Source organism: Castor canadensis, chromosome 5 (assembly GCF_047511655.1).
Source record: "Castor canadensis chromosome 5, mCasCan1.hap1v2, whole genome shotgun sequence".
In the NCBI taxonomy this organism is placed as follows: Eukaryota; Metazoa; Chordata; class Mammalia; order Rodentia; family Castoridae; genus Castor; species Castor canadensis.
The window spans coordinates 35,658,913-35,671,908 of NC_133390.1; the positions used below are offsets into that span (position 1 = coordinate 35,658,913).

A 12,996-nucleotide genomic window follows, 5' to 3' on the forward strand; every position below is an offset into this window, starting at 1 on the left:
GTGGAAGATAATGGTTTCTTTTTGAGTATGTTTGAAATATAAACAACTAAATTATAGTCCTTCTTATCAAGTGCATACCATAAAAATGCTAAGGTGGCTTAAAGAAACAGAACAACAAATATTTTGATTTGAAGGATTTGGCAAAATAATTCTTACAATGTTAATACAGATGGACACAAAATTATATTGAAATCTAGAACTGACTCATACAAGAACCAAAATTCTGCTGATTAAAAAACCCAGCAATTTAAATTGCCTGATTGTATTTGGCACTTTTTCATTTATGAAGAGTAGGCTGCATTTGTTTTGAGCTAACAGTGAAGGGTCCAGAAGGATAAAGGAAGATGTTTTAATTTTCATCGATAAGGGAAAAGTGAGCTCATTAAATGAAGATTAACTTATCTTAACTTCAAGCTGAATTCTAAAATTGTTTATTAAATTTAAGATATGTGACTATAGAATGAGCTGGCCAACTTAGAATGAGCCTGTTTTCTTAAAAGAACTCATGTTACTTTTGTTTCCTTTTCTATTTTTCAGTGCATTGCTAAATTCCTAGATCAGAAAGAAGTTTTTTTTTTTTTTTCATTTTTCTTTTATTATTCATATGTGCATACAAGGCTTGGTTCATTTCTCCCCCCTGCCCCCACCCCCTCCCTTACCACCCACTCCACCCCCTCCCTCTCCCCCCCCTCAATACCCAGCAGAAACTATTTTGCCCTTATCTCTAATTTTGTTGTAGAGAGAGTATAAGCAATAATAGGAAGGAACAAGGGGTTTTGCTGGTTGAGATAAGGATAGCTATACAGAGCATTGACTCACATTGATTTCCTGTGCATGGGTGTTACCTTCTAGGTTAATTCTTTTTGATCTAACCTTTTCTCTAGTACCTGTTCCCCTTTTCCTATTGGCCTCAGTTGCTTTAAGGTATCTGCTTTAGTTTCTCTGCATTAAGGGCAACAAATACTAGCTAGTTTTTTAGGTGTCTTACCTATCCTCACCCCTCCCTTGTGTGCTCTCGCTTTTATCATGTGCTCATAGTCCAATCCCCTTGTTGTGTTTGCCCTTGATCTAATGTCCACATATGAGGGAGAACATACGATTTTTGGTCTTTTGGGCCAGGCTAACCTCAGTCAGAATGATGTTCTCCAGTTCCATCCATTTACCAGCGAATGATAACATTTCGTTCTTCTTCATGGCTGCATAGAATTCCATTGTGTATAGATACCACATTTTCTTAATCCATTCGTCAGTGCTGGGGCATCTTGGCTGTTTCCATAACTTTTGTTACTCCAGAAAGAAGTTTTAACTATAGAGCAACCATGTTTCAAAAAATCTTCATGTTTTTGTGAATATTATGAATATTGTATGAGTTTCTGAATATTTTTAATTTGTTAGAATATTAGATATAAAGAGTGTTTTTGAAAATCAACATTGACCTGATAAGTCTCTAGTAAAGATTTTTGATTTCTCATAATTAATGTACTTTTTGAGTTTTTGAATCAAAATGTATAAAGAATTTTTCTCAAATTTACATATTTCTATTTATCAACAAAATTTATTAATTTATTAAATGCCTAGATCAAAGGTGAAAAAGAGGGAGTTCTTATACTAGAGAACTCACAGTCTACTACCATAAAATATGGAAAGTGCTATAAGGAATGCATATGATTCAAGGGAAAACCTAACGTATCATGAGATCAATGAGTCAACAGCATGAGGAATGCCAAAAAATTCAAGTGATACTTTAGCCTACACTTGTGCATTCTTAGCACTCAAAATGAAGTAAATTCTTTTTAAAAACAATTCACAAATTTGATCATATCTATTTTCACTTTTAGCTATCATATTTGAAAGAAAAACCTTTCAGTGAGACTGTTCTTGAAATCGCATCTGGTATCATGAACAATAATTACATCATGACATTGAAGAATGTGACTGTTAAATATAAGAAAAAAGTTTCAGAGATTACATGAATATATGAGAGCCATCTTCAAATATTGGAAGACTGGCCATTTTCAAAATTAGCATTCACTTCCAAAGTGTGATATCCTATGAAAACCTGAAAAAAATTGCAGGAAAGAAATTTTTTTTTTTAGGAAGGAAATTTTTGATGTAGCACAAAGAGTTGTTTTCCAATGATTAGAATTAATCAGAAATCGAAAGGGCTCTTAAAAGTTCTTCTTTCTGAATGGACTCATCTTAAAAGTGGCAAATGAAGTCAGGTGCCTGTGGCTCACGCCTGTCATCCCTGTCTTCCTTACTCTTGGGAATAAGCAAGAGGAGTGTGGTCTAGGCCTTCTGGGGCAAAACCAGAGACCCTATCTCAAAAATAACCAGGGCAAAAAGGGCTGGAGGCATGTCTCAAGCAGTATAGCACCTGTCTAGCAAGCATGAAACCCTGAGTTCAAACTCCAGTAAGTGGAAAAAAAAGTGGCAAATGAACTGTCAGAGTTGTTGTAGTATGAATTGATGCATTGAATGCAAGATGAACTCAGTGACCACATATTGTTCCTAAGACTCTCTCTCTCTCTCACCCTCTCTCTCTCTCTCTCATGCACACACACACACACACACACACACAGAATTTCTCAACTTTCACAAATTTAAAAATGCACACACATGTGGAATGCTCCTATTTAATAGAAAGGCAGAAATACTTGAGTTATTATAAGGGATCTTTACTTGGAATGAGATAAGGAAAATCCATTAACAATAGATTATATCAGCAAATCATATTATCCAGTGATAATGTATGACAATAAGTATATGCAGAAGATATTATTGCCATAACTTGCTTAATCTTTGAAAGTCCAACTATTATGTTAAGCAGAAAAAATACAAGGGCCTCTAAACTAGTAACATAATATTATCATGGAATCTGTCTTGCTACACATATGTCTGTCATTTTTCACCTGGTTCTTATTTACAAACACTGGCTATGTTCCGTTGTGCCAGATTCATTCCTTGAATTAATTCCTATGTGCAGCTTTGAATTTTCAGTTTGCTGTATTACTTGTTTCTAAACTTGGGCCTGAGGTCCTACTGTTGAGATCAGCTTAGTTCTCCAGTATTTCTAGGAATTATACAACTCTCTGTTCTCTAAATCAGTATTCCCAAGTATATTAATATCCTGTATTTTCAGATTGACAATGATGACTGTTTTTTCAGAATAAAGTCCTTAATCTTTGTATATTTGTGTTGGCTTCTGAATAGATCTCCCTGAAACTCTTGAGCCAGTTTTGAAAGATTGTCTTATTTTTAAGTCTGTGGTATTTACCTCCTGCCTCTAATTGAACTATAATTACAACATGATTGTTTTTAATGGAACAATCTTGTCCTTACAAGTACTGAAGACTCATCATGTTCCAAACTTCAAGCTAATTCTTTAACAAACATTTTCTCTTTTACTTCTCACAGTGCAATTCTATGACCAGGATTTTAACATGCCCATTTTAATAAGGCAATGACATAGACCTCCAAATGTACTTTCTGTCAATGCTTCACAATTTTTCAGTATTCAAGATACAAATTAAACTCTAGCTTTATATCTGTAATTTTTGCAGTGCTGGGGTTTGAACTCAGGGCCTCTAGCTTGTTTGGCATGAGGTCTACCACCTGAGCTATGCTACCAGTCCATCTTTACTTTAGCTATTTTTCTAACAGAAATCATTTTTTCTTGGACTGTCCTGGGTTGTGATCCTCCTACTTACATCTCCCTGTGCTTGTGATGATAGGCAGGTGCCATAAAGCCCAGCTTATTGGTTGAGCTGGGTCTCAATAACTTTTTGCCAGCGCTGACCTTCAACTATGATCCTCTTGATCTTAGCCTTCTGGATAGCTAGACTTGCAGGCATGAGCCACCACATCTGGCTCTAAGTTATATATTTTATAGTCAAGTAATTTTTATGCAAATTAAAATAGCAATGTTCTTCCTAAATTTGAAAGATTAGATTTCCATCACATGCAATAAATAAACAAAAAGTTTTATACATAAGGAAAATAAAAAGAATTACTGCAGTTAATATAAACAAAAATGAAGTGGCCAATGTAATATCAGATCTAATATAGCAGCAAAATGGAAAGTAGCATTAAGATTTTTGGTATTAAAATATTTGTAGTTAGAAGAGAAGAGAAAAATGGAAGATCTTTAACAGCTATGAGTAATAACTCACCTAAATCAAGAATATTGTAAGATTTAAAAAATTTCAGTAATAACTAATTTCTATGTATTGTTTTCATATATTTTATATCAATGAGCCACATATTATACATCAGCATTGTTTGATTTATAAATTACATGTGTCAAAATGTAAAAATGGCTTATCAACTAAAAGGCTATAGTTAAGTAAGACGTAGATTGATGTGTCTCTATCTTCTTACACCTAGCCATGGCCCTGTGTCTTGATTTTTCAACGGGGTGTTAAGAACCAAATGCAATTTCCAAATCTCATTATGCAGTTATCACTAAAGTATTCCAGAGAAAAGAGTCTCCACAATCCTGGATTTGTATGTGAAGAGAAGACAGAGCAGCACCAGCAGGAAAATTTAAAAAGGCATCTACCATAAATGAGAAATAATTATTTCTCCATTAGTCCACCCTAACTGGTAAAATCATGTTTTCTTTCTTTTGTGCAATATTTGTATGTTGAGAGTTGAAAAATAAAGCTCAACCTAGTCTGGAGAGAATGAAAATCATTTTTGTTAATGTGTAAAGGAGGGAAAATAATTTGTTATAATATAACTGGCCAATTCAACACAGCATAAAAAATGGGTATTGAGTTTTTTCATGTTCTGATGATTGCTTCCAATCTAATCTCATGTGTGTATTTTGAACGAACAATAATGGTTTATTCTCTCTAGGTAGGCAATTAGAACATTTTAATGGCATCTAAGGAGCTTTATTTTCCTCATAAAATTATCACAGGTTCAGATTTTTTAATAATCATTTGCCTATAAAATCAACATCTGGATATTTTCTTATTAATTCTATTCTTACATATCCCAAACAGAGGATATTAGACAAATGTTATGAAGACACAATGAAGTTTAAGAACAATTACATAGAAATAAGACAAAAGATACATTCCCCCATAAACCAGGGGCTTTAATAAATGGTATAGATAAATGGATAGACAGATAGATGATAGATAAAGATATATTTCATCTGTGTTAAGCACTTTGAATGTATTGTCTCATCCATTATTTCAAAAATATTTAGTATGGTAATCACCAGTTTTGGACCAGGATAAAAGAGGACCCACACTCTAAGAACTGTGCTTTAGCAGGCTTCACTCTGCCCTTCCTTTCTACAAACCCTTCTCTATAGGATGCAATAGTCTCAGGGGCCAAAGTTTTGTGTCTAACTGTAGCAGACATTTACCATTTTATGCTATGCTCTCAGTAAATTTGAATGCTGAAATTATCTGTCCAAAATGCCCTAAGTCTACTTCTCAGGTTTATATGCTTCTCTTACTTGTATTTATTCTCATAAGTGCTTAGTATGTTGGTATGTACAATTCTAGGTTCACCTGATGTCTAAAGGGCACTTGGTTGAGGAATTTTCACAAGGACATGGGAGGGTCTGACAGGTTTCATCACCTGTGTTGATAAGACCCTTCAGGGCCCAAGACATCTAGGAATAAAAAGAGAAGTAAACTGGATTGAGAGCCAACTTCCATGGTGTATATCCATGGGAAAGAACTCCAAAGAGTTGTTAGAATTTAAAATCAGAATCTCACTTTACTATTGGAACTCAAGTGAAACCAGTTGCCCAGTTTCATATAGCCAATAAAGAAAAAAGTAGGAACCAGAATGAAAACACATAGGATTTTTAACCTTTGTGGATTAGACTGTTTTAACTTCATACTTTCAATGAATGAAATAATAAAACAAAGACACTATAAATGTGTAGGTTATAAGAAGATTGAGCAAGCTGAGTGTGGTGGCACATGACTGTAGTCCTCATACTCAGGACACTGAGGAAGTGGGATGGCAAGTTCCAGGTCAGCCTCAGTTATATAGGGAGCCTCTATCATAGGAAAACCAACAAAAATAATATATAATAAAATTTTTTAAAAAGACTGAACTGTTGTTTAATTTTACCCTAAAGGTACATACTATATGTTGAATATGTCTGCTTATGGTAACAGGTATCTTAACATAAATCTTCTAGTCATTTGTCATTTTTATTAAAAATAATCTATATTTCCCTTTTAGTCAGCCTTAAAAATTTGATCTTAGTGGCTATGTTTTTAATTTGAAATATAAAGCAGTGCTGAGGATGTGGCTTGGTGGTAGAGCACATGTTGAGCATGCACAAGGCCCTGGATCTGATCCTAAGTACTGCAATAGATGATAGATAGATGACAGACAGGTAGACAGACAGATAGATGATAGAAAGATAGATAGGTGATAGATAGATAAATACACAAATGAAATAATATAAAATAAGTTTTACCTACTGCCAAAGAGAGAAACTATTTAATAAAGAACATCTCATCTCTCTTAGTTTCACGTTCCCTGAAGGTATGTCTTTTTCTTCAGGAAATTTCTAAGATTGAATAAAATAAAAATAGTTTAAAACCTTTTCTTAGTACTACTCTGAGATTATTAAAATCTATAATAAAAACAATAAACCTGAGTAAGACTTATAATCATTTCATTGCATTATAAAGACACAGTTATTAATTTGGTAGATTTAGGGTGATTGCACTATCTGTCTGTTTAATGTAAGTTCAGGAACACAAAGACATTTGAATACAAAATGAGTCCTCATAAGATAAATGTTTCATTTTGCTCACTTACTAAAATTAAATCTTTATCATTCTTTTATTCTGTTTTTTAATGACTTTCAGTTTCTCACATATATTATGATAGTCACTATATAGGTATTGTTAAATGTGCTTTTCTTTAAATATCCTCTGATATATAATGATGCTATAAGATTATTTAGTTGCTCTTGTAAATTTCAAACATTTTACAATCCATTTTTTAATAATTAAATGTGAGGTAATACCAAATTATATAAAATAGGTTATAGCTTTTTTTATATATTCATTTTACTCTTTTTCAAAGTCTACCACTTTAGATCAATGGAGTGTATTTTTGTTTGTCTGTGAATCTCCAATATTATTTTGTCTTCTTTCTATACACATCTGAATTTACTAATGTGTTATCTCTTGGGAAACTATTATTGCAAAATTTCCTTAATATAGTACAAATTTCATCAATTCATTTTAAGAAATGGACCGTATGATATTTTCTTTGAGAAAATGATTTGTGAACAAAACCGCTATTACAATTGTAGAAAAATTCTGTGCTTTAAGTATACTTAGTGCATTCCTAATTTGTCTGCTTATGGAACACTTTCCTGGTAAACATTTATTTACATATAACATTTGGAATTGTATTTAATAAATTACCTGTAAGTTGTGAATTTAAAAGGATTTAAAACCAGTATAAAATGTCAAAGACTATTTCAGAATATTCTCATACTAGTTTTCAATCAAATCAAGTTAATTTTTTTTAACAAAAAATATTTGCCTGACTTTTGAGCTATAGATGCTACTTGTAATTTATTAATTAGATGGGAGCTTGCTCCCTGTCTTCCTTAGGAAGTGTACTTTCTTACTTTTCAATAGAATTTTGCTAAAAAATTTTAAAAATTAAGTATTTGTGTAGTAGTTTGGTTTTCAGAACTTTTTCTAAAATATTGAAAGTACATTTGTATAAATGAAGTGTCAAATATAAGAGATTTTATGATTGTATGTCTGTTGGTAACCAACTCAGATTACTATTACTTTTGAAGCTATATAACCCCCATATTGTATTTAAAATTCACTTGATAAATCGAAACCTACATTTTCCTAATGATATATTTCAAATATGAAATACATATTCTTCCAAACAAATCTCTTCTTGCAAACAAAATACGCATGGTTATTTGTAGCTTTTCTGACATACATTTATATTTTTCAAGCTATAGGTATGACATGTCCAAATAATGACAGATAAAATGAAAAACAAAAAGTGATTTTCACAGTTTCCTTTCAAAATAAAAGTAATAGGAAACAAAGAAATATCTAAAGGTGCATCTTACAAAGTAAAAATGAAAACAGTTCAAGATATTTCTAGTATGGATTTATAAGATCTCAGTAGGTTTGAAGGAAGTCATGTAGGTCATTATTTCCCACTAGGTTTACAAATCAGAAATTTCTGAGGAGCATTTAAATACATATTTGCATAGGTCCCAGCCCAAATTTATTAAAAAAGCATCTTCTGGAATCCATGAGGAAAAGGAATTTGATAATAGAGTTTTTCTTTTTTTTTTTCCTAACATAATTGTATATCTTGGTACTAATATGCAGGTATTACTGGGATTTTGGAAAGAAGCAAATGTACTTTCTGAAACCATTAAGAAACTGAAATACACTGAATTCAGTAGGTTAGCCCAGGCTCATAGGTAGCATTTCTCATCTTTAGACATAAAGTCAGTTCAAGTGAAACAGAATTATAGAATTTAAATCAGCAATTGTCCCATCACTTTCAAAGTCAAAGAATGCCTAGACAGAAAATCTAAAAGGAACTTTCTTGATAGATTTTTGTTTGTCAACCCTTTTCTACAATCCTTCAGAACTACAGTGTGATTTTTTTTTAATTTCTCAGAGTAACAGAAACTATAACCATGATCTGAAACTAGAAATCTTCTGACCAAGAACAGCAATGATTCATATTTATTGAGTGCTCCACGTGCACCAGGTATTCTTCTGATAATTTCATATGGATTAATTTATTTGATCCTTATGGTTCCTATATGAAATAAACACTTTTATTAGAAATTGAGGTACAAAGAGCTTAAGTAAATTACAAATGATGACACTCATAGCAATGCTTATAGAGTTAGCATTTGAACCCAGATAGTTTGACTTCTATGTTTATGCCAGTAACCAGAATGCAAAGAAGAGTATTACTATATATATTTTCCACTTTACTTGAAGAACTTCAGAAAAACAGGTCAGGGTACCTAAGATCCATATTATGTGCAGTGGCATCTCCTTTCACTGTCTTCCTGGAGCGGTAGCACACTGTGTCTCTCATTAATCCATTATGTTTGGTTCTATATAATTTAATGTCTGCACATTCTGCTTGCTACCTTGACTGTGCTGTAGAACTAAAGATTTATTTCTCCTCTTATGCCCTACTTTGAAGCATAGCTGTCCTGAGTTTCCAGCCCTCAGAGTCCAAGCTTGCCTGTTTTCCAAAAATATATAACCAACTGGATATTCTATTTTTAGCAAAAGGAAAAACTATCACTCCAAAAAAAAAGCACATATTCTAAGTACAAACTGCTGGATTTTGTTATGATGGCTAAGCATGTTTAGCAAGAAAGTTACTCCTTAGTGAGTATTTCCTACTTCTCTGCAACTAGCAGCATATGCTGAGGTCTGGAATAGAATGCTGTGTACACATGGACCATCAAGAGACCAGGGACAAAGAGTAGGGAATGGGAGACTGTCAAAACTATAGTAGGGATGGATAGTAATCCAAGCATTTTCATCTTTTTTTGGATAATGAGAAACTCAAGCTACTTAGCTACTTACTAATCTTACTATTGTTTTCAATATGATGTTTGATTTTTTAAAAAATGATTTTATGCTTCCAAATACATTTTGTTTATAAAATAAATGTATTCATTGTTGGTAATTTTCATTTCATCTTTTGATCTGTGTCCCTCATTTTATTTAAATTGTGGCTTATATTTGATGGATTATTAAAACCTCTTTCTATGGCATTTAAACTTGTCTTATTAATAAAAGCTATATATATTTTGCAAATATCTTTTTCTTACTTTTGTTCAACATGTTTTTCTTCTTTGATTAGCAGTTATAAATTGTACAAAGCAGTTTCACTGTGATATTTCCACACATGCATACAATGTACTTTGGTCAAATTCACCCTCAATATTACTCTTCTCACCTTTTTCAAAATATTTAAATGGATTTCATCATTCTATTTTTATACCAGCATATTAAGTACTTTGATAGTATTTATTCCCCCTTCACACTCTCCTTTCACCCTCCTGCCTCCCACTGGTCCACATCCCCAAGCGATTCCTCATTTTAAACTCATGTCATTCTTATTTTTTCAGATCAAGACTCTGCATATGAGAGAGTACACATGATATTTGCCATTCTTGGTCTGGCTTATTTCACTTAACATATGATGATTTCCAGTTTCATTACTTTTTATGCAAATGACATAATTTTCTTCTTATTTATAGCTGAATTATATTTCATTATGTATATGTACCACATTTCCTATAATTATTTGTCAGTTGACAGACACCTAGACAGATTCCAAGTTTGGCCATTGTGAATAGTTCTGCTATAAATTTGTGTATCCAGGTGTCTCTGTTGTATTCAGATGATTTATATTCCTTTGGATATATGCTTACGAGTGGTATAGCAGGATCTAATGGTAGTTCTATTGTTAGCTTAAGGAACTTCCATACTGATGTCTATAGTGGATGCACTAATTTACATTCCCATCAGCAGTGAATAAGGGTTCATCCTCCCTCACTCCCTCTGCATGCTCATCAACATTTATTGTTTGTTTGAGGATTGCCATTCTGATGAGTGAGATAGAATGTCAGTGTAGTTTTGATTTGCATTTATGCAGAAGCATTTTTAATAGAAAATTTACCAATGTTGAAAAATTGTTCTCAGTCTATCAAAGAAAATGCGGAGTGAAATGCCTGCAGGCCAGGAAACTGAGACTGAACTAGCTGGGGCCACAATGAACTCCGCACCAAAAGTACCTGGAATGCACAGTTTAGGAGATCTTATTTTACAGTATCCTCCCAGTTCTACAAAACAGTTGTCTCTCTTTCATAAAAAAAAAGACTGATACCTTACAGACAAGTGACTGTGGAGATACAATGACTTAAGTTGAGATTTGGCTTTCAGCACTTCACAGGAGTGAGTCTGAACCTATCTTTTTTTAAACAAAACTAAGAGATTCTCTCAGTTCTGGGTTTCCAAAAGGGTATTTGTAAGCAATGCAGTTCTCAAATCAAACAAGAATCTTAAACCAAGGCTGTGCCAACTAAATTTATGATCTTAGGTATGCAAAGAGGCCTTTTCATCCAGATGTCTGTATTGATAATATGGATCAGTCTGGAGTTCTCCTCTGGGTAAAACTAGAATCCTTTATAGTGGGTCCCTTGCAGGTTCCCCCTCCATCTAATCTCTGTCTTCACTATTTCAGGGAGATATCTACCTATGTGCAAACTTGGGACACAGAGGGAGCTTATCCATGCCTGTACTGGTCTACATGGAGGCATATTGCTTGTAGGAAGCTGCAATTGGCCAATCATCTAGCATGGCTTCACTTTGAAATATTTGATAGTCTTTCATTGAGGACACCCAAGGAGCGCCTAGAATGGTCTGGGGTTTTGTCAAACCAAACTTCATGTGTGAAGATGAAGTTGAAATGCAGAGAAATCAGCTTTTCAGGGGCTATCCTACAGTTTTTGCACTTCTTATATGTATAGCAGTTAAACAAGGTTTCCCTGAGGACAACTTTGTTTGGAGACAAGTGGCCTAGTCCCAGAAACAGATCTCAGCCTCCTGAACTAACTGAAAATTCCAAATGCTATAACAAGAACTGGAATGATTACAGTCACCAGGCTTTTGTCTGTGATCATCTGTCAGAGCTCCTTAAACTGCTTTTAGGTCCAGAGCAACTCACTGCATCATTTCATTCGACCCTTAGTAGTCTAGTCTCTCAAGAAGCCGTTGTAGCTCTTAGCTTTCTTATTGTAGTACAGCCAGGAAGGTCTAACCACTTCATGAACTTGCTCTGTGGCAACTACTCCATGCATAAACTGGCTTCTCAAAGATTTCTAAGACTTTCTCTTTCCACAAGGTGGAAACCTGGTTGAGAACCTGTTTGACTGGGAATCCATTTGGTATGTCTGTTTGTCTTAAGTCAGGAAAAAAATTGGCTTGGGCTCACCAACTCAAGGTACAATCAAAAAAGCTAAGATAGCTTGCAATAATCATGTGGCCCTTCAGATGCACCACACATGTCAGAATTCATCATTGCAATGAATCCTTTACATATCTCTCCCTTACGAACTGTGACAATTGAGAAGTGCAGCAATAGACTTTAATCTTGGGCCTTGTAGAGACTGTTCTTCACCTCCACAGCTGTGACAATGTTAACGTCCTTACTGCTTGCCATCATTTGTACATTCCTTCTGCAACAACAGAGATACCTGGGGAAAGCACTGACTTGAATAGAACAGAAGATATAGATCTGGTAGAAAACTGTGAAAGAGGCTTGTTTGACAAAGGAACAAAGGAAGCAGTTCCAGGTACTTGTGGAGAACACGTTTTATGAATGGTTGACATTGCCAACAGTTGGGCACTCTTGTACCCCCTGCAGCAGGCTCCTAACAGGCAACAGGATAGGACTTCTAGATAATATCACTGGGTTCAGGAAACGTGAGGATCAATGGAGGATGATACCCATCTTGAAACCATATTAGGAAGGTATTCTTGCTGCTTAAGAGACTTTGGAGCCTGGAGATGCAGCTCAAGTGGTAGAGCATCTGCTTTGCAAGCACAAAGCCTTGCGTTCAACCCCAAGTCCCACCAAAAAACAGAGAGAGACAAAGAGAGAGAGAGAGAGAGAGAGAGAGAGAGATTGGAGGGTCTTTTCTTTTTTATTTAAAATCTTTTCTTGATTTCTATTCCATAATCAGTTCTTAATGTTTTTTTTGTGGAATTTTAGCTAAACTTCTGACTTTCATATAAACATATTATTTATAGAACATCAGAAGTCTTACTTTGTGATGCCAAAATGAAAAGTTGGTGAAGGCAGTCACACTATGTATATGTTAATGTACAAGCAGTTGGGTGTAGATTTGCAAGTTTACTTCTCATTTTAATTTGTATGATGAGAGGATTTCATCCTTGCTAAAGCTAAAACAGA

The 12,996-nt window shown here is 34.0% G+C and overlaps 1 pseudogene; it reads left to right on the plus strand.

Moving 5' to 3' along the window:
- Positions 1 to 11,164: 11,164 nt before the first annotated feature.
- Positions 11,165 to 12,402, plus strand: LOC109676428 (TBCC domain-containing protein 1 pseudogene; annotated as a pseudogene).
- The last annotated feature ends 594 nt before the right edge of the window (positions 12,403 to 12,996 follow it).